Consider the following 21,073-nt stretch of genomic DNA (forward strand, 5'->3'; position numbering starts at 1 on the left):
GTCTACAGTGCCAAACAGGAAGAGAGTATTTATACCAGTTCTTAATTTGTAGGGGCACTGGGCTGGTGTTACATTTACAGTCTCAGGGCACGTGATATCCAAGGCAGAACTTCCTACAATAGTAGGTTGTAATGAATCTATTGATCATAGCTCTGTTGACCCTGGCTGAGGGGAAGGAGCACTAGTGGGGATGTTCTGATTCTTTGGGGTCTTGAGACTGGCTCTGTACCAAGTTTACCAATGCAGAATGATTGGGTAATGGTCTTGAGAATGCTTGTGCAGAAAAAATCCTGTAGTGTCTTTGAAGATGCTCCAGTTTGCCACCATTAAAACATCTGCCCTAAGAGCCAAAGAAATAGCATGAAGTAAGGTGTTTGCCTTGCATGCAGAAGGTCGGTTGTTGGAATCCCGACATCCCATATGGTCCCCTGAGCCTGCCAGGAGTTATTTCTGAGCATACAACCAAGAGTAACCCCTAAGCACTGGCGGGTGTGACCCAAACCCCCCCAAAACAAACAAATAAACAAAAAAAAAACATATCTGCCCTAAATATTTAAAGCCTGAGGCTGGCCTCTTTTCTGGTTTCTCATAACAGGATTACCAGTTGAGTGGCAGTTTCTATCCAAGTGATTTTCCTTGCCATACTTCAGACTAGGTCCAATGGTGTCCTCCAAGGAAGGGGCAGGGCTAGATGATGCTCTGTATTTTTTATGAAAATAGTCTGACCACCCTAATTATCCTGAGTTCATTTCTGCGCTGAATAAACCTCAGCAACATGAATGTGTGCCTGATTTTTGATGGAACCAACATTTTGACATGACACGTTTTTAGGTACATAGTCATTTTCTCTCTCACACAGGGCATAAGATCATTGGGAAATATTCATTACCATTCTCAAATGCTAATTGCCTTATCAGGTGTTGCTGTGTTCTTTTTAACCTGCCTTTAACCTTTAACCTGCCTCTGAATAACATCTGTCAGTTTCCTCAGAAATTTTACATGTGACTTAGAAACACCCTGGAATATCTTTTGTTGTTGTTGTTGTTGTTGTTGTTAGTTTTGAGCCACACCCGGTGATGCTCAGACTTCTGGCTATGCGCTCAGAAATCACCCCTAGCGTGGGGGACCATATGGGACTCTGGGGGATCTAACTGCGGTACATCTTATGATTAGCATGTGTAAGGCAAATGCCCAACCCCCTGCACCACCATTACAGCCCCACCCTGGAATATCTTTGGCATAAATTTTTTTCAAGACCACAAAGCTATCTCACAGATCTGTGCCAAAATATCATGAGGTAGGTAGGGCAGCTTGCTTTTTTATATCAGCATACTGACCATCCCTAATTAGCATTTATTTTTATTTTTTTCTAAAAATATGGAATGCAGGCCAGAGAAATAGCATGGAGGTAAGGCGTTTGCCTTTCATGCAGAAGGTCATTGGTTCGAATCCCAGTGTCCCATATGGTCCCCCGAGCCTGCCAGGAGCAATTTCTGAGCGTGGAGCCAGGAGTAACCCCTGAGCACTGCTGGGTGTGACCCAAACCCCCCCAAAAAAGCAAAAAACAAAACAAAAAATATGGAATGCTTCATGAATTTGCATGTCATCCTTGTTCAGGGGTCATGCTAATCTCTGTATTGTTCCAATTTTAGTATATGTGCAGTCGAAGCAAGCACCCTACTTAGCATTTAATAAGTCATCTGAACCCCTGAAATTCTCCTACAAGAATGACCTAGGGGGCCGGGCGGTGGCGCTGGAGGTAAGGTGCCTGCCTTACAAGCGCTAGCCAAGGAACGGACAGCGGTTCGATCCCCCGGCGTCCCATATGGTTCCCCCAAGCCAGGGGCGATTTCTGAGCACATAGCCAGGAGTAACCCCTGAGCGTCAAACGGGTGTGGCCCAAAAACCAAAAAAAAAAAAAAAAAGAATGACCTAGGGTGTGGAGTTTAGTCTAAGCCTTATCACTAAGCCACATCATCCACTGCCAAAATTGCGAAGGACTCATGCAAGTTCTAGCTATTGTACGAAAATCTCAAGGAGTTCAAAGCATACCTTTACTACAGCCTGTAAGAATTCAACGCAATATAGGGGCCGGGTGGTGGCGCTGGAGGTAAGGTGCCTGCCTTGCCTGCGCTAGCCTAGGACGGACCGCGGTTCAATCCCCTGGCGTCCCATATGGTCCCCCAAGAAGCCAAGAGCAACTTCTGAGCGCATAGCCAGGAGTAACCCCTGAGCGTCACAGGGTGTGGCCCAAAAACCAAAAAAAAAAAAAAAAAAGAATTCAACGCAATATGAGATATTGATTCATTCAAACCGGATGAGTGTGACTATGTTCCAGAACCTCATAAAATGGTGACTGAGGGGCCGGAGAGATGGCATGGAGGTAGAGTATTTGCCTTGCATGCAGAAGGACAGTGGTTCAAATTCTTGCATCCCATATGGTCACCTGAGCCTGTCAAGAGCAATTTTTGAGCATTGAGCCAGGAATTACCCCTGAGTGCTGCTGGGTGTGACACAAAAACCAAAACAAAACAAAAAGGTGATTGAATATTTTCCTAAAGGGCAGAAGATGAGCTGGCTTCATGAGGCCTATAGGTGTTTCTACTAAGTCATTTTCAGCCTCTAAGTTTGAAGGGGCAGTACCTATTTCATTATAGGTCTCTCCCTCAATCAAGACAGTAGATCTAGAAGATGGTGATTTCTTTTTTTTTTTTTTTTTTTTTTGGTTTTTGGGTCACACCCGGTGGTGCTCAGGGGTTACTCCTGGCTATCTGCTCAGAAATAGCTCCTGGCAGGCACGGGGGACCATATGGGACACCAGGATTCGAACCAACCACCTTTGGTCCTGGATCGGCTGCTTGCAAGGCAAACACCACTGTGCTATCTCTTTGGGCCCGAAGATGGTGATTTCTGTGGCTTAAATACCAGTAGTAGTGTCAAATTATCAGCCCTGGAAAGGCTTCTATCTCAAGAATGTGTCACCCACTGGGAAGGAGCTTTTACTCTCTAGTATAGAAGATATGTCAGAGAGCTTAATGTTCACATTCCTGAGTGAGAGTTTTATATTTGAGAAAAAAGGCATGCAGAGGCACCAAAATTGCATCAAAAGAAACATCAGGCCACCCAATATGTATATCACCACCCCAGTAAGATATATACTGAAAGGTGTAGCAACATCAGACAAAAACTGAGAAGCTAGCATAGGGAATTCTGGCTCTGACCCACCAAGGGACCACAGCTCTGACCCATGAGAAATCATTTTATTCACTGTCATTAGGGTCTTCTCAGGTTCTGGTTCAGGCTCCAGTTGTAAATTATGCTGGTGAAGACAGACTCCAAGATGTAGAAGTCACTAGTGAGGTCACTTGTGAGTAGACTACTCACAAGGAAGCATCAACTAGCCAATTTGGGAGAATTCAGTTTATTGTAGGTGTGAAATGGATATTTATATTAGGGGAGGGTGGGGTGTGGAATCTGGGTGTAAAAACATGGTGTGTATTGGAGTGGGGGAGAAAAAAAACATGATGTGTATTTTTTTTTTTTGGTTTTTGGGTCACACCCGGTGATGCTCAGGGGTTACTCCTGCCTGTCTGCTCAGAAATAGCTCCTGGCAGGCACGGGGGACCATATGGGACACCGGGGTTCGAACCAACCACCTTTGGTCCTGGATTGGCTGCTTGCAAGGCAAATGCTGCTGTGCTATCTCTCCGGGCCCCATGGTGTGTATTTAAGGTAATTAGCCACACTTGTTGGAAGAGCACTATTGGGGACAGAGATATAAGTGTGTAGCATCATAAAAGGAAAGTGACTAACCCCTCTGTATGGCTGATATTAGTAATTTAGTTATAAACTAAATAAATTATTCAAAAATTGAATCAGTAGGCAAGAGTAATAATACAATGGCTAGGACAATTTTCTTGGGAACAGTTACCATAAATTCTAATCCCAGCAGCCCATTTGGCCCCTGAACACCACCAAAAGTATTGCCTAAGCACAAGGACAGAAAAGATAGTTTGTTGAGTGAAAAGAACCAAAAGAAGACAATTGCGGGCCGGGCAGTGGCGCTGAAGGTAAGGTGCCTGCCTTGCCTGCGCTAGCCTTGGACGGACTGCGGTTCGATCCCCCGGTGTCCCATATGGTCCCCCAAGCCAGGAGCAACTTCTGAGCACATAGCCAGGAGTAACCCCTGAGCGTTACTGGGTGTGGCCCAAAACCCCCCCCAAAAAAAAAAAAAAAAAAAAGAAGACAATTGCAAGTTCCACCATTTTGGCCTCTTCATTGCCACAACCAACAAGGAGGAGTGACCAGCAGGGAAACATCATGCTGGGCTTCAAGGCACAGAAAGCCACCATAAAGGCCGGATGTGATCCTGGCTTCAGAGCTCCACTCTTCACACTGCCCTCTGGCAACCTGGGCTCCTGGACTGGCCTTTGGGACACTATTTCTTCTCATGTCCCCTAAAGACCCTGCCTCCAGCTATGGGTCTATTTTCCATCATATATCCTATACTGGAGATGAACGAAGTGCTCTGGTGTGATGGACTTAATCTTGCAGGAGGGACTGGAGAAATAGCGCAGTGGTAGGGTATGGTCAAAACAAAGCAAAACAAAAACAAAATCTTGCAGGAAGACAATGTGCTGGTGGTCTGGTGGGCCCTATGCCAGAGATGGATGAGATACTGGGGCTGGGTGGATCCCATCCTAGAAAAGGACAAAGTGTTAGTGTCTGGGTGAACCTAATGCTGGACATGGACAAAGAAGTGGTGGCCAAGATGGCTACTATTAAATATGGACGACGTGCTGTTGCCGAGTGGAGCCACTGCTGGAATTAGACAAAATGCCGTTGCTGGGTGGAGCCAATGCTGGATTGCTGTTGCCGAGTGGACTCAATACTGGAAATGAATGGAGAGCTGGTGCCGGGTGATTCTCATGTTATAGGTCAAGAGAGTTCTGGTGGCTGGGTGGTCCCCATCAATGGATAGAGTGCTGGAGTCCAGGTGTGGGATCCTTCACAGGCCTCCAAGAGGGATCCTGGGTTGTTTTAATTTAAATAAATAGAACATGGTTTTTCTTTAAATATACCAATAAGAAAATTTTCATTTGTTAATTTGCTTTGTTTCTTTATATTACACATAAAGGTGAAATGGTAAAAAAAAAAAAAAAGAAGAAGAAGAAGAAGAAGACAATTGCAGAATGATCTCATTTATCCAGAGAATCACTGGATGAAAAAATTAAATGTAATCAAGGATTACTGAGATTACCCTTGATCACAGAGTTTAAAAAAGTAGGAAAGAAAAAGAAATAGGGCCGGGCGGTGGCGCTGGAGGTAAGGTGCCTGCCTTGCCTGCGCTAGCCTAGGACGGACCTCGGTTCGATCCCCTGGTGTCCCATATGGTCCCCCAAGAAGCCAGGAGCAACTTCTGAGTGCATAGCCAGGAGTAACCCCTGAGCGTCACAGGGTGTGGCCCAAAAACCAAAAAAAAAAAAAAAAAAAAAAAAAAAGAAATAAATCTAGGCAGGAGAAATTTGAGAAAAAGACGTAATGGTAAAGCTGGTTGGGGCTTCTGTTATCCTGGTGATGTGGAAGGAGTCTAGCTCTACATCCAAAGCACAGACCCAGCAACACTAAGAATATAACATCTAAGCTGCAATCACTAAACTTTGCCATGTGCCTGTCAAGGTACAGGCAAAAATGGAATGGGGTATAGAGTCTGGAAGCACTGTTGATGGGAACTGACACTGGTGTAGTATTGATGTTGAAATATATTGTGCTAAAATGTAATAACCTTTGTAAGCCTTATTGATTGATTGATTGGTTAGGGGGCCACACCTGGCAACGCTCAGAGGTTAATCCTGGCTCTGTATATTATCTGTGCTGTCAAATCCTTTGTTGGGTATTTGTGAATCCAAGAACAGTCCCAGAATGAGAAATTACTTCCCATCCCCTTGTCCCCCTTCTGAGGGAGACCTTGGTAATATTTATCCGCAGCAAATAATAATCCACACAGACAAGAAGGATAGGGTGTAAAAGATTGGGCAAAGAGAGAGTGAGCAAGAGAATCCTCTTGCAGCCTACAAACAGCTTTCGAAATAGGACCCCTTTCCCCTGTCCATCAAGCTATTTATTGCCAACTCCACAGCGCCCCCACCTGGATGGGCTAGGTGGGGCAATAGTCACAGAACAATCCTAAGGAAATATTTTTATATACAACAATTCCAAGAATAATCTTTTTTTTTTTTTTTTTTTTTTTTTTTTGGTTTTTGGGCCACACCCGGTAACGCTCAGGGGTTACTCCTGGCTATGCGCTCAGAAGTCGCTCCTGGCTTGGGGGACCATATGGGACGCCGGGGAATCGAACCACGGTCCGTCTCCTAGGCTAGCGCAGGTAAGGCAGGCACCTTACCTCCAGCGCCACCGCCCGGCCCCTTTTTTTGTTTTTTGTTTTTGTTTTGGGGCCACACCCGGCATTGCTCAGGGTTTACTTCTGGCTGTCTGCTCAGAAATAGCTCCTGGCAGGCACGGGGGACCATATGGGACACTGGGATTTGAACCAACCACCTTTGGTCCTGGATCGGCTGCTTGCAAGACAAACGCTGCTATGCTATCTCTCCGGGTCCGCAATTCCAAGAATAATCTTATGGAAACTTTTTCATATACTACACTGGCTCTACGCTCAGAAATCACTCCTGGGGGTGCCGGAGAGATAGCATGGAGGTAAGGCGTTTGCTTTGCTTGCAGAAGGTTGGTGGTTTGATTTCTGGAATCCCATATGGTCCCCTGAGCCTGCCAGGAGTGATTTCTGAGCATAGAGCCAGGAGTAACCCCTGAGCACAGCCTGTGTGACCCCCCCCAAAAAAAAAAGAAAGAAAGAAATCACTCCTGGGAGGCTCAGGGGACCAAATAGGATGCTGGGACTTGAACCTGGTCCCTCCCAGGTCAACCTAATGTCAGGCTAATGTCAGGCACTGTGCTGTTTCTCCGGTTCCTCAATGACCTTTGTAAATCACTACACTAAATGAAAAATATTTAATGCAGTAATTTAACATTTCCTTCATAATTCCAATGGTAATGCTTAGCCAAGATATGGAAGACTCAGGGGCTTGTACAAGTTCCTACCATTTATAAAACATCTGACCCTAGATGCTTTTGCCACCTTCCAACAAATGACAAATAGTTCAAAATCTATTTCAACTAGTTCCACATCCAGCATATTCAAGACACCATGCCATATTATCCTGAGAACACATTTTTCCTAAATAACTACCCTGTTTGGCTTTGTGAATCTGGTTTTTATTTTGTTTTGGGGCCACATTCGGTGATGCTCAGGGGATACTCCTGGCTATACGCTCAAAAATTGCTCCTGGCTTGGGGAACCATATGGAACACCAGGGGGGGGGGGGGTCAAACCACAGTCTGTCCTGCGTCAGCAAGGCAAACGCCCTATCACTCTGCCACTGCTTCAGCCCCAGGTTTTGTGAATCTGAATATGGAGCCAAAGTAGTATTTCATCCTGGAAGGTAGTTGAATTGCACAGGGGAAACTAGATTCTATCCCCTGAGCAGTCCCACAGGTCTCACTGGGACAGACTGTTCCTGCAATGGTTAAAGATGAAAGGGAGGGGCTCCCTCCAGACTACCCTATGCCCATGGGGGCCCCTCACTCACTCTCAGGCTCTGCAGAGGCTGAGGGCACCAGGTTCATGGCAAAAAAAAAAAAAGACAAGGAGGTCCTGATGTCACTCCATTTCTGGCAAGAAGCTTAAAGGACCGGGAATCAGCTAATGTATTTCCAGGCCAGAAAAGGGAATTCTCACACCTCTAGGATAGGACCAGCTGTTCCCCACAGCTGGGTTTCACTAGGTCTTGGCGAGATGGAAAAGGGGGAAGGTGAGCTGTCTGAGGCTGAAGACTTTCTTGGTCCACACCACTAGGTGGCGTTCAGGGGTTACTCCTGGCGCTGCTCAGAAATCGCTCCTGGAAGGCAACGGGGACCATATGTGATGCGGGGATTTGAACCACTGTTCGTCCTGGGTTCCCCTCTTGCAAGGCAAACGCCCCACCGCTGTACTATCTCTCTGACCACTTTTTTTTTTTTATTCATTTGTCATACTTGTTTGGCTGTGGGGAACATACATAATGCTCAGGAGTTACTCTGGATTTTATATTCAGAAGCCAGGGGACCCATGGAAATGCAGGGATTTAACCTGAATGGGTCACTTGCAAGGCAAAAGCCCTAACTACTGAATCAGAACGTGGGCTCCTCTTCAATCCTGCCCCAATTAAAAATAAATAAATAAATAAATAAATAAATAAATAAATAAATAAATAAATAACACATATCCTTGAGCACTGACAGGCATAGTTCCTGAGCCAGGAGTAACCCTTGAGCAATACCTGATGTGGCATAAACTTCCCCAGTAGATAAAAGATAGGCCAGATAATGAAGTAACCCCTACTGAGATTTTTCTTATTGAAAACACTAAAGAATTATTCATAAAAGCATGATACAAATATAAATTTTATAAAAATATAAATTTTCTTTTTTTGTTTTGGGGCCACACCCGGTGACGCTCAGATGCTACTCCTGGCTATGCATTCAGAAATCACCCCTGCGTGGCTTTGGGGGACCACATGGGACGCCGAGGGATAGAACTGTGGTCCATCCTAGGTCAGCCTCATGCAAGGCAAACGCCCTACCACTGCACCACTGCTCTGGCCCCAAATATAAATTTTCTAAAATAAACAGAAATAGAGGTGATGGCCTGCAAAAACTTGAGGGGACTTGGGCTGGCCTACATTCCCATTAGAATGTATCTCAGAGGAAGATGTATCGCAGAAGAATTCCAGAGGTTTCTTCCATTCTCCCAGTGAGCTGGCATACATGTTTTTCCAAATCTATGCACATAAAGCATATCCAGAAATTCAGGCAAAGGGATATTCCTATCAGAGGACACTTTGCCTAAACACTTAGCCTTTATGCTGATGTGAATGAAATAAAGAATGAATACTGAATGGCACTGGAGTGGCAGCATTACAGCAGGAAAGGCATCAACATCCAGAGCAGTAAGCTAGGAATGGCCCCTGAGTACAGAGCCAGAAGCAAGCATTGAGCTCAGCTCATGTGGCATAGAAACAAAATTCAATACTGGAAATGCACTGGCATGAAATGTGAACCACTCTATCCTTAGCACCCCTAAGTTCCCAGGGTTACCCCCAAGGAGTGTATACCTTTATGCAAAGAGAAAGTCCTCAGCAGTAAAAAATAAACCTCATTACAGTGAAGAATTTTTTTCTATAGCGTGGAATCTCTGGGTAAAGGAGGGTTTGAGGACCTATTGAAGGCTTTTTCCCTCATACTTCCCACACCATGGGGTCTTCTGCATTGAGCTGTCTCAAATAAAATGATAAGATTGAGAAATAAGGGGGCCCGGAGAGAGAGCACAGCGGCGTTTGCCTTGCAAGCAGCCGATCCAGGACCAAAGGTGGTTGGTTCGATTCCTGGTGTCCCATATGGTCCCCTGTGCCTGCCAGGAGCTATTTCTGAGCAGACAGCCAGGAGTAACCCCTGAGCATCGCCGGGTGTGGCCCAAAAACCAAATAAATAAATAAATAAATAAATAAATAAATAAGATTGAGAAATAGGGAGTTTGTAGTTCTTCTCATTTCAAAGGATTAGATGCAGAGGCCATAGCAATAAGACAGCAGGCAAGGCTTGCTGGAAGCCAAACCTGATCTTTTTTTGTTTGTTTTTGGATCACACCTGGCAGTGCTCAGGGGTTACTCCTGGCTCTAGGCTCAGAAATTGCTTCTGGCAAGCTCATGGGGGACTATATGGAATGCCGGGATTCGAACCTACTGTCCTTCTGCATGGAAGACAAATGCCCTACCTACATGCTATCTCTCCGGTCCCAAAGTTATTTTTTTTGGGAGGGGGGATCACACCCGGCAGCGCTCAGGGGTTACTCCTAGCAGGCTCGGGGGATCATATGGGATGCCAGGATTCAAACCACCGTCCTTCTGCATGCAAGGCAAATGCCCCAACTCCATGCTATCTCTCCGGCCCAAACCTGATCTGATCCCCAGAAACTGATAGGTTCCCCAGAGCATTGCTGGGGACAGTTAGTAACCTCTGAACACTGCAGGGTTTAGCCACAAAACAAGAGGCAGAACAAGATGGTTCAAGTTATGTGGTTCTGTTTGAAGGGGAAAAAAGGAGGGCAAAAATCTAACAGGCAAAAAACGGGAGGAGTCCTTCTAGAGGCTATAAATATCAATTTAAGAGAAGAAAGGAAAAAAAAAACATAGCAACAATATAAAAAAAATCAAACAAAACCGAAAAGCACCACAGCAATAAAACAACAAAACAATAACCATGGTCCTGAAATAAAAACAAAACAAAGCAAAAAACAAAAACAAACAACAATAAAAATAATTTGTGCTTCTTCTTTCTTTTTCTTTTTGCATAGGCACAGTAAATATTTGGGAGATTAGAAAGGAAATTCCTTTGGCCTAAGAGATACACGGTTGGGCCCGGAGAGATAGCACAGCGGCATTTGCCTTGCAAGCAGCCGATCCAGGACCAAAGGTGGTTGTTCGAATCCCAGTGTCTCATATGGTCCCCGATGCCTGCCAGGAGCTATTTCTGAGCAGACAGCCAGACAGCAGAGTAACCCCTGAGCACCGCCGGGTGTGGCCCAAAAACCAAAAAAAAAAAAAAAAAGACAGACCATCCCACTTTTCAGATAGGTTTATCGTTGGCATATTTATTATTGTTTATTGCTGAAGAGTACAGTAGTTGGTTGCATATATCCTTGCATCTCACTTACAAGCAACAAAATACTGGTTATCAGTGAAAATTTTCCAATTAATAAAATTTGAATTATAAATTATCAAATTCATTTTTTAACTATTGAAAAGACATTTTACAGCATATTTTAGTATTCAAGTGCTTGAGTATTATCACCTTTTTATAATTAACTTTTTAGTGTTTTTCCATTGTGATATTTGTATTAGATATGATTTCATATTACTTTAATGCCAAATGATTTTTGTTCCAGTTTGTGATCTAGAGAGTTTTCATTTGCACAGGAAAGAATCTGTATAAGTGTTCTGAGAATACAGGATCAAATGGGTTTTTTTTTTTGTTGTTGTTGTTGTTTGTTTTTTGGTTTTTGGTCACACCCGGCAGTGCTCCTGGCTTACTCCTGGCCCAATGATCAGAAATCGCTCCTGGGGGCCGGGCGGTGGCGCTAAAGGTAAGGTGCCTGCCTTGCCTGCGCTAGCCTTGGACGGACCGCGGTTCGATCCCCCGGTGTCCCATATGGTCCCCCAAGCCAGGAGCAACTTCTGAGCACATAGCCAGGAGTAACCCCTGAGCGTTACCGGGTGTGGCCCCCAAAAAAAAAAAAAAAGAAATCGCTCCTGGCTTGAGGGAACACATGAGATGCCAGGATTCGAACCACTGTCCTACGTGCAAGGCAAACACCCTACCTCCATACTATCTCTCCGCCCCGGAATGTTTTTTCAGAGACGAAGCATCTTTCAAGTCTGGATCTCTCAAATATGTTTGTTGCTCACTATACAGATACCCCCACCCCCGCCCCCACCCCCGTTGAATCAAGGGCCCAGACAGGAGGCCCAGAGTTGGAGCAAAGAATGACAGACACCATGACTTAACATGACAGTACCATGACATAGGCTATTTTTGTTTCTTTGTTTGGTACTCAATCCACATCCTGCCTGCCAAGGTCCAGTGCCAGCTGCAGGAGCCCACCTAAAGATACCAAAATGTAGTGAACTGGAGAGCAGCCCAAGCTATCCAAGAGAGAGGCCAGAGAGAGGGATAAAAATATCACTGTCGGGCCGGGTGGTGGCGCTAAAGGTAAGGTGCCTGCCTTGCCTGCGCTAGCCTTGGACGGACCGCGGTTCGATCCCCCAGTGTCCCATATGGTCCCCCAAGCCAGGAGCAACTTCTGAACGCATAGCCAGGAGTAACCCCTGAGCGTTACCAGGTGTGGTCCAAAAACCAAAAAAAAAAAAAAAAAAAAAAAAAAAAAAAAAAATCACTGCCATTTATTTCTGCACATCTCCTGAAGTCTGCCCTGGTGAGTTTAGAGATCAGCAGCTAGAGAATATGACTTTTCTTGCATTGAAAGTTATGAAGGGGCCGGGCGGTGGCGCTGGAGGTAAGGTGCCTGCCTTACCTGCGCTAGCCTAGGAGACGGACCGCGGTTCGATCCCCCGGCGTCCCATATGGTCCCCCAAGCCAGGAGCGACTTCTGAGCGCATAGCCAGGAGTAACCCCTGAGCGTTACCGGGTGTGGCCCAAAAACCAAAAAAAAAAAAAAAAAAAAAAAAAAAAAAAAGAAAGTTATGAAGAGGGCCCGGAGATATAGCGTAGCGGCGTTTGCCTTGCAAGCAGCCAATCCAGGACCAAAGGTGGTTGGTTCGAATCCCAGTGTCCCATATGGTCCCCCGTGCCTGCCAGGAGCTATTTCTGAGCAGACAGCCAGGAGTAACCCCTGAGCACCCCGGGTGTGCCCCCACCCCCAAAAAAAAGAAAGTTATGAAAAGGGGCTGGAGAGATAGCATGGAGGTAAGGTGTTTGCCTTTCATGCAGAAGGTCAGTGGTTCGAATTCCAGCATCCCATATGGTCCACAGAGCCTGCCAGGATGTGACCCAAATATCAAAGGAAAAAAAATCCATTATGCATAATAATTTAAGGATTTAATGAAGACCATCCCATTTGCCTTTTATATAGGTTTCTCTCTAGTTTGCATTTTTTTTTATTTTTTATATTGTGGCCACACCTGATAGCACTCTGAAGATAATCCTGTTTCTGTGTTCAGTAAATACTCCTGGCAAACTCGGCAGACTATATGGTATGCTGGGGATTGAACCCAGGTAGGCCACATATTCTGTGCTATTGCTCTGGCTCTGAATACACATTTAAGTAAACAAGACCTTCCCACACTTCTTACAAATGACAGGATTTACTGTCATTCATTTCCAGTTTAAAATTGCTTTTCTTTTATTGGCATATACCCTGTGGTGTTCTAAGTTTACATCTGGCTCTGCACTCTGCACTCCTGGTGACAGCTTGAATGAACCTAGAGGAAGTTATGGATAGAAGTTATGGATAGAACTTGGGCCAGTGGTATAAACGTAAGGCCAACACCAACCATGTTCTACGATTGCTTAGACCATCCAGACACAATTTTCACAGCTATGAAAAGGTTTGAACAGGATTGAAGGTTTTAACACTCTTTACGTACATCATGTGTCTTTCCAGAATGAATTGTCTTATGTCTTTGAAGGCCTGAGGGCCAAGCAAAGGTCTTTCCACACTCCTGACATGTATAAGGCTTCTTTCCAGTATGCATAGACATGTGCCTAGAAAGGTTTGAGGATATGGTAAAGGACTTCCCACAATCCTGACATGTATAAGGCTTCTCTCCTGTATGAATTCTTTTGTGACTAGAAAGACTTGAGGATTCACCGAAGGCCTTCCCACACTCCTGACATGAATAAGGTTTCTTTCCAGTATGAATATTCATATGCCTAGTAAGGTGTGAGGACTTATTGAAGGCCTTCCCACACTCCTGACATGAATAAGGCTTCTCTCCTGTATGAATATTCATGTGCATCAAAAGGTCTGCAGAGCGAATGAAGGCCTTCTCACACTCCAGACATGGATAAAGCTTCTTTCCAGTATGAACATACATGTGGCATGTAAGGCCTGAATATTGAGCAAAGGCCTTCCCACATTCCTGACATGTATAAGGCTGCTCTCCTGTGTGAATATTCATGTGCGCAGTAAGTTGTGAAGATAGAGTAAAGGCCTTTCCGCAATCCTGACATGCAAAAGGTTTCTCTCCTACATGAACTTTCTTGTGTCTAGAAAGGGTTGAGGACTGAGCGAAGGCCTTGCCGCACTTCTGACATGAATAAGGCTTCTCTCCAGTATGAATATTCCTGTGAATATTAAGCTTTGACGAATGAGAGAATGTCTTCCCACACTCCTGACAGATATAAGGCTTCTCACCAGTATGAACAAACAAGTGGACTCTAAGACCCGAATGTTGAGCAAAAGCCTTCCCACACTCCTGACATACATAAGACTTCTTTCCTGTATGAATTTCCTTGTGTACTCTAAGGGCTGAGAGGAAAGCAAAGGCCTTGCCACACTCTGGACATGTATGACGTTTCTTCTGTCTCTGGCTTTCCTTAGGGTCACTCGGATATGGCAGTTGATTCAGAGCGTTTCCACCTTGCTGACAGTCAGAGGAATCCTGTGCACTGGGGGTGTCCAAGGGCAGATCAAGATGCCGAGCACATGGTAAGCCCCTCCCACATTTCTTACAGTGTGGCGGCTCCATTCCATGGGACATTTGCTTGTGAGCTTGTTGCTGTGAGTGGTTCGGAGCAAAAACCTCTGCTTGCTTGGCACAAGATGGCACCACTGTGGTGGTCCCTATGGAAGGACTGGGCAAAGCAGATGTAGGAGTGGTCTGCCCAGAGGACTTTGGCTCCACAACAGAGATGCTCCTTCCACTCTGTCTCCCTTCAGAACAGATGTCATCTGATTCCTTACTCCCATCAGGATGTGGGTAGGATGGTTTCCTCCAGACAGTGTCCGAGAGCATAGGATCACCCCCGTCCCTCCGGGAATGGCTACTTCCCTATGGAACAGAAGAGGGTTAGGGTTAGTTAAATTACTTCTTTCTCCCTTGACAGTCTACTTGTTTAAAACCAGGCCCCAAGTGTGATTTCAACCAAAAAAACCCTGTTTTCCACATGAAAGAATGACTAATGTTCAGGTTCTCATAGGAAGACCCTCTCAATGGGAGTTTGTGCTCACTTTGGGACCTGCCTCTCCCGCAGAAGTTACACCCAACACTTTTTTGTTTTGTTTTGTTTTGTTTTGTTTTTTGTTTTGGGGTCACACCTGGCTCTGCACTCAGAAGTCACTCCAGGAAGGCTCAGGGGACCATATGGGATGCCGGAATTTGAACCAGGGTCTGTCCTGTGTTGGCTGCGTGCCTTATCGCTGTGCTATTGCTCCAGCCCCTACACCCAACACTTTTACAGTTGCTGCAACAGACATGTTGCTAGAGAAACGCATAGCCAACAGATCAGCAAATATCTCTTCTGTTTTCCATTTTCTTCCCTATATTTACTGGCTTTAACAATAAATACTGTACTTTGGGGACAGACAGTCTGAGTCCATGAGGTTGTGAGCTCACTGACCCCAGGACTTTTCTCTTTTTTGGGTGGGTGGGGTGGGCCACATACAGCAGCACTCAAGGATTACTCCTGGCTGTGTACTCAGAACTAGCTCTTAGCAGACTCAGGTGACCACATGGGATGCCACAGATCAAAGCCGGGTTGTCTATGTGCAAGGCAAAACACCCTACCCATAGTACTATCGCTCGTTCCCAGATTTTTCTCTTATATGTGTCATGCTTTCTTTAAGTTTTTTGCTGGTTGCAGCAATGCTCAGGAGCTACTCCTGGCACTGTATACAGAATCAGTCCTGGCACTGCTCAGGGATTCTGTGCATCCCAGGGAACCACCCTGGGTCAGCTGACTGCAAGGCTAGCACACTTCCAGCTATACTAGCTCTCTGACCTTGTCTTTTCTTCTTCTTCTTTTTTTTTTTTTTGGTTTTTGGGCCACACCTGGCAGTGCTCAGGGGTTACTCCTGGCTGTCTGCTCAGAAATAGCTACTGGCAGGTACGAGGGACCATATGGGACACCAGGATTCAAACCAACCACCTTTGGTCCTTGATCGGCTGCTTGCAAGGCAAATGCCGCTGTGCTCTCTCTCCGGGCCCGTCTTTTCTTCTTTATTTTTGCAGGGGAAAAGGGGGTCATACCACTGGTACTCAGGAGTTACTCCTAGATCTGAGCTCAGGCATTATTCCTGGCAAAACTGAGGGGATCATTTGGATATCGGGGACTACCTAGTTGAGCTATGTGCAAAATAAACACCCTACGTGCTTTTCTATTGCTTCAGTCCATTTTTTATTTTTACTAGTAGGACAAACAAATTTTATGGATGTGGAGTGGCCTGAGCTGTGAGAAAGTCTCAATTTTACCTATTCAGTGGACAGGGACTGTATGTAAATCTATCCCTCAGCAGAAGCTGAAGCGCCAATATGAAACAAACATAAAACACATCCTCATTTGGGGCTTGATTAGAGCTCAGTATGGGACCTGTTAATGCAGGAGGGAAGGCCAAGAGAGATCCAATACACAACAGAAAAGAAATGACCAGATCTGCCATTAAAAATACCTCAATAAATAGGCCCGAACAATAAACATTTGCTTTGCAAGCAGCTGACCAGGGTTCGATATCCAGGATGGCACATAGTCCTCCAAACCTGCCAGGAATTATTTCCTGAGCACATAGCCAGGAGTGTGACCCCCAAACAAAAATCAAACAAAAATGAAAATACCTCAATTGGGCTAGAGTGATAGGATAGTTTGGGGCTGTGTGTGTGTGTGTGTGTGTGTGTGTGTGTGTGTGTGTGTGTGTGTGTGTGTGTGTGTGTGTGTGTGTGCTTGTGTAAATGGCACCTGCACTACAGTTGGCCAGCCTGGGTTCAGTCCCTGGTATTCCAAGGGACGCTGCACCAGAAAAAACCCTGAAGGGGCCAGAGAGATAGCATGGAGGTAAGGTGTTTGCCTTGCATGAGGAAGGACGGTGGTTTGAATCTTGGCATCCCATATGGTCCCCCGAGCATGCCAGGAACAATTTCTAAGTATAGAGCCAGGAGTAACCCCTGAGCACTGCCGGGTATGACTCAAAATCAAAAAAAAAAAAAAGAAATAAAGAAAGAAAAACTCCTGAACATTGCCAGATGTGGCCCCCCAAACAGAAAAGCTTCACTATACAAATTCCCCCAAAACATCAATGAGTTAATTTCCTTTTATATTTTTTATATACGAATGGGGTCTCTCTATCAGGCAGTGTTTATGTTTAACCTGGCTCTGTGCTCTCTCATCATGCTTAGTGGGACTTGGGGACCCATATACAGTGGCAAGGATGAAACCCAGGTTTCATTCCCCACACACACTGGGAAGAGACTTTCCCACTACAGATCCAGTTGACAAATGAGCGAGTTTAAACACTCCATGTCATATCTTGTTAAATAAAAATCATGGTATTTCTTCCCTCCCTAGCCCGTTTTCTGACAAACTACAGAATTTCTTTGATCTGAAAAAATATGATTCATGTCATAGGTTAGAAAACTTATTAACTTGACTTTAACACACAGATGAGACTAATGGGCGACTTCTCCCTTCACTATGCTCTGGATCCTCCCAGTTGTGGTGAGGGGGTTGGAACCCAGGACCTACTTTACAAATCCTATGTGCTTGTGGCACTGAGCTACCCTGCCACAACAATAAAAATAGTGATTTGGAACTTGCAAATCTTACCATCTGATTCCTATTTGGAGATTCCGTTCCAAAAGCAAATTGCTGAAAGGTCAAATCCTGAACGGATGGTCTGCATTCTAAAATCAAAACAAATAGGCAATATAAGAATATTTTGATGATGCAATTGGGGAGAGTATTTGCCTTGTATGCAGCTGACCCAAGTTAATCCCCAGTAAGCCATATGGTCCCTCTAGCCTGCAAGGAGGAATTTCTGAGTATAGAGCCTATAGTAACCTGAGTGCTGCCAGATATGGGCCAAAGTACAAAAAAAAAAAAAGAAAAAAGTTGAAGGAATCTGTTTGAATTGGCAACATAATGATTACATACTATTTTTCGATCAGTTTACAAAAAAAGTAAGAGGTTAGGAGGAGGACAATGAGGAGTTGCCAAAGGCCACAAAAGCACAGTGATAGGCTCACTTGTCAATGGTTTAAACCAGACAATCAAAAAATATATTTCTGGGGCTGGAGCGGTGGCGCGGAGCAGTAAGGCATCTGCCTTGCACGCACTAGCCTAGAATGGATCACGGTTCAATCCCCTGGCGTCCCATACGGTCACCCAAGCCAGGAGCGATTTCTGAGCGCATAGCCAGGAGTAACCCCTGAACATCACTGGGTATGGCCAAAACAAGCAAACAAACGAAAACAATGGATCTCAAAAACCCTGGTAATGATCTAAAGGCAAAGGCAAACATGGAGACAGACATGTCAGAGGGCATCCAGCTATTCCTGTAAAAGGCACCCCAACATGGTAGGTAGGCTGACAGCAAATATGTAGAATGAAATCTCAGAATCTCAGAATCTGTTCTAAACACCCACAGACTGGGAACCAGAAAGAACAAAGACAAGATAGCAAATCTCTAGATTATTCTTTTTTTTTTTTTCTTCGGTTTTTGGGTCACACCTGGCATCGCTCAGGGGTTACTCCTGACTCTATGCTTAGAAATCACCCTGGCAGGCCCGGGGAACCATATAAGATGCCAGGATTCAAACCACCGTCCTTCTGCATGCAAGGTAAACGCCTTACCTCCATGCTATCTCTCCGGCCCTTCAGAGTATTCAGCATTCATGATAGCGAACAAGAATAGGAGAAACCCTGCACCCTGATATGGGAACCTTGGTTCTGCATCCAGCACCCATATTTCACATGTGCCCAGGATGCGCCATACTGGCCCCACAGCCTGAGCCCAAGAGGCTCTTTCCACACTCACCTGCAAACATGCCTCTCTGCAGCCTCCCCAGGGCTCCTCCTTCCAACCAGGAGATCAGAGCAGGCTTCACCCCACAATGTCCTGCACCAGACGGACAATTCATGTGTTAGAGAGAGAGAAGGGGACAGCGAACCCTGTGTATGAGTCTGAGTCCCTAATGAAAACGAATGTAGAACAGAATCTCTGCTCTCCATAAACACATTGGTCATCACACAGATGAGACCAGGTTTCAATGACTAAGTCTAATGGAGGAGCCTGGATAATGTAGTGGGGGAAAGGGAGGGAAAAAAGCACAGTGCTGGGCTCACACAGAGCTGACATATGATCTTGGCACTATCTGTAGTTTCTGAGCTGCTCCAGAGGCTCAGAAAACTGCCAACTGCCAAGCACTGCCAAGGATGACAAGGCCCCAAAATGTTTGAAATGTAGGAGCTGGGACAAAGTGATAGTATGGCAGATAGGACATTGTCTTGCACACAGCTGACCCAGGTTTGATACATGCATGCTCTCTAGTCCCCTAAGAGGCTAGGATTAATTCCTGAGCATAGAGTCCTCAGAAACCCTGGAGTCACTCACACACTCACACACACACACACACACACACACACAGGCTAGGATTAATTCCTGAGCATAGAGTCCTCAGAAACCCTGGAGTCACACACACACACACACACAATGGGGGCTGAACCATTAGTACAGTGTGGAGGGTGTTTGCCTCTCATGCGGCAGCCCAGGTTCTATCCTTGGTGTCCCAGATGATTCCCGGAGGATGCAGGAGTAATTTCTGAGCTAACCGCAGTACTACTGGGAGTGGCCAAAAACATTCAAAACAAAACAAAACTAAGGGGCTGTTAGTGGATTTTGAACTCCTTATTGATTGTTTCTGAGTCCACAAATAGTACCCAGAAAGAAAAATTAAATCCCATTCTTCCATCCCCCCTTTTGGGGAGACCTTGGTAATAATATCCGGAGTAAATAATCAACAAAGGCAAAAGATTAGGGGTCCAAAGGTTCAGCAAAGAGAATCTTTTACCAGTCTGTAGCCAGCTCCAAAAAACAAAACAAACCAGCGTTAGCTCTGGCAAAAAAGCCCCTTACGCCTCCCCCAACAAGCTATTTATTTCTTTCCTTAATCGCCCCCACCTGGAAGATCCAGGTGGGATGACAGGCAAAAACAATATTACAAAAAATACACAACAAGGGGCTACATTAATAATACAGTGGAGATGGCACTTGCTTTGCATGGGGGCAACCCTGGCTTGATTTCATAAAGTCCTGCCAGGGTTGACTCCTGAATGCAGAGTGAGATGTCAGCCCACTCATGCTTGCTGCAGCCCAAAAGAAACAAACAAAAGTCAAAGTATGGCCCGGAGCACAGCAAAATGTACTGGGAACATGCTTTGCATGCAAGAGCCTCAGTCTTGATCCCCAGGACTACACCATCCTCCAAGACACAGGGAGGTGCTGATTCGTGTGGCCCTTAACAAATCTTTTTTTTTTTGTTTTTGTTTTTGTTTTTGGGTCACACCCGGCGGTGCTCAGGGGTTACTCCTGGCTGTCTGCTCAGAAATAGCTCCTGGCAGGTACGGGGGACCATATGGGACACCGGGATTCAAACCAACCACCTTTGGTCCTGGATGGGCTGCTTGCAAGGCAAACGCTGCTGTGCTATCTCTCTGGCCCACCCTTAACAGATCTTAAACAGGGACCAGATCAGATAGCACAGCAGGAGGGCATTTGCCTTGCATGTAGCCAATTCAGAAGGACAGTGGTACGAATTCCAGCATCCCATATAGTCCCCAGAGCCTGCCAGGAGCGATTTCTGAGCATAAAGCCAGGAGGAACCCCAAAGCGCTGGCAAGTGTGACCCAAAAATAAAAAATAAATAAATAAATAAATAAATAAATAAACAAACAACACAATAAAGCTGGACTCATCTAAGAAATAATGTTTGGGGCTGTGGGGGGATAGAATAATGGGGATGTACTTGACGTTGGGGATCTTTAAAGTCATGACCCATGTTGAATGCTGATTCATGGCCAATATGTGGTCCCTACCATGGATGTGTCCCACACAGGTGGCCCCAGTGCATCTCACCTACTGCCCGCAGGTGCTGGTAGGTCTCCAGCATCACGTCTCTGTAGAGGTTCCTCTGAGATGTGTCCAGGTAGGACCACTCCTCCGGGGAGAAGCTCACGGCCACGTCGGGAAAGGTCACCATATCCTGAGCGGCACAAAGGAGCAGTTCAGGGCTCAGAACAACCCTAGGTTTGGGGAGAAGACAGAAGCCCTGCAAGAGTCCTAGAGGGACTCAAGGCCTCTCCTCTCTGCCCACACCAGATACCAGTCTCCACATCCTTCTCTCCACAGGCACCCTTAAGGGGAAGGTCCCCAGATTTTCATACTAGAGAGCCAAAT

At 45.6% G+C, this 21,073-nt stretch overlaps 1 protein-coding gene and 1 non-coding gene across 2 annotated transcripts in view; both read right to left on the reverse strand.

Annotated features, from left to right (window-relative positions):
• Nucleotides 1-21,073, reverse strand: part of LOC126031149 (zinc finger protein 383-like) — a 207,696-nt gene that overhangs the window by 159,977 nt on the left and 26,646 nt on the right. The gene's annotated exons all lie outside the window — the stretch shown is intronic.
• On the reverse strand, nucleotides 1,573-1,676 carry LOC126031737 (U6 spliceosomal RNA). Its single transcript, XR_007503567.1, has one exon. It is a non-coding gene; the product is annotated as a U6 spliceosomal RNA (small nuclear RNA).

Source organism: Suncus etruscus, chromosome 15 (genome assembly GCF_024139225.1).
Source record: "Suncus etruscus isolate mSunEtr1 chromosome 15, mSunEtr1.pri.cur, whole genome shotgun sequence".
Lineage (NCBI taxonomy): Eukaryota > Metazoa > Chordata > Mammalia > Eulipotyphla > Soricidae > Suncus > Suncus etruscus.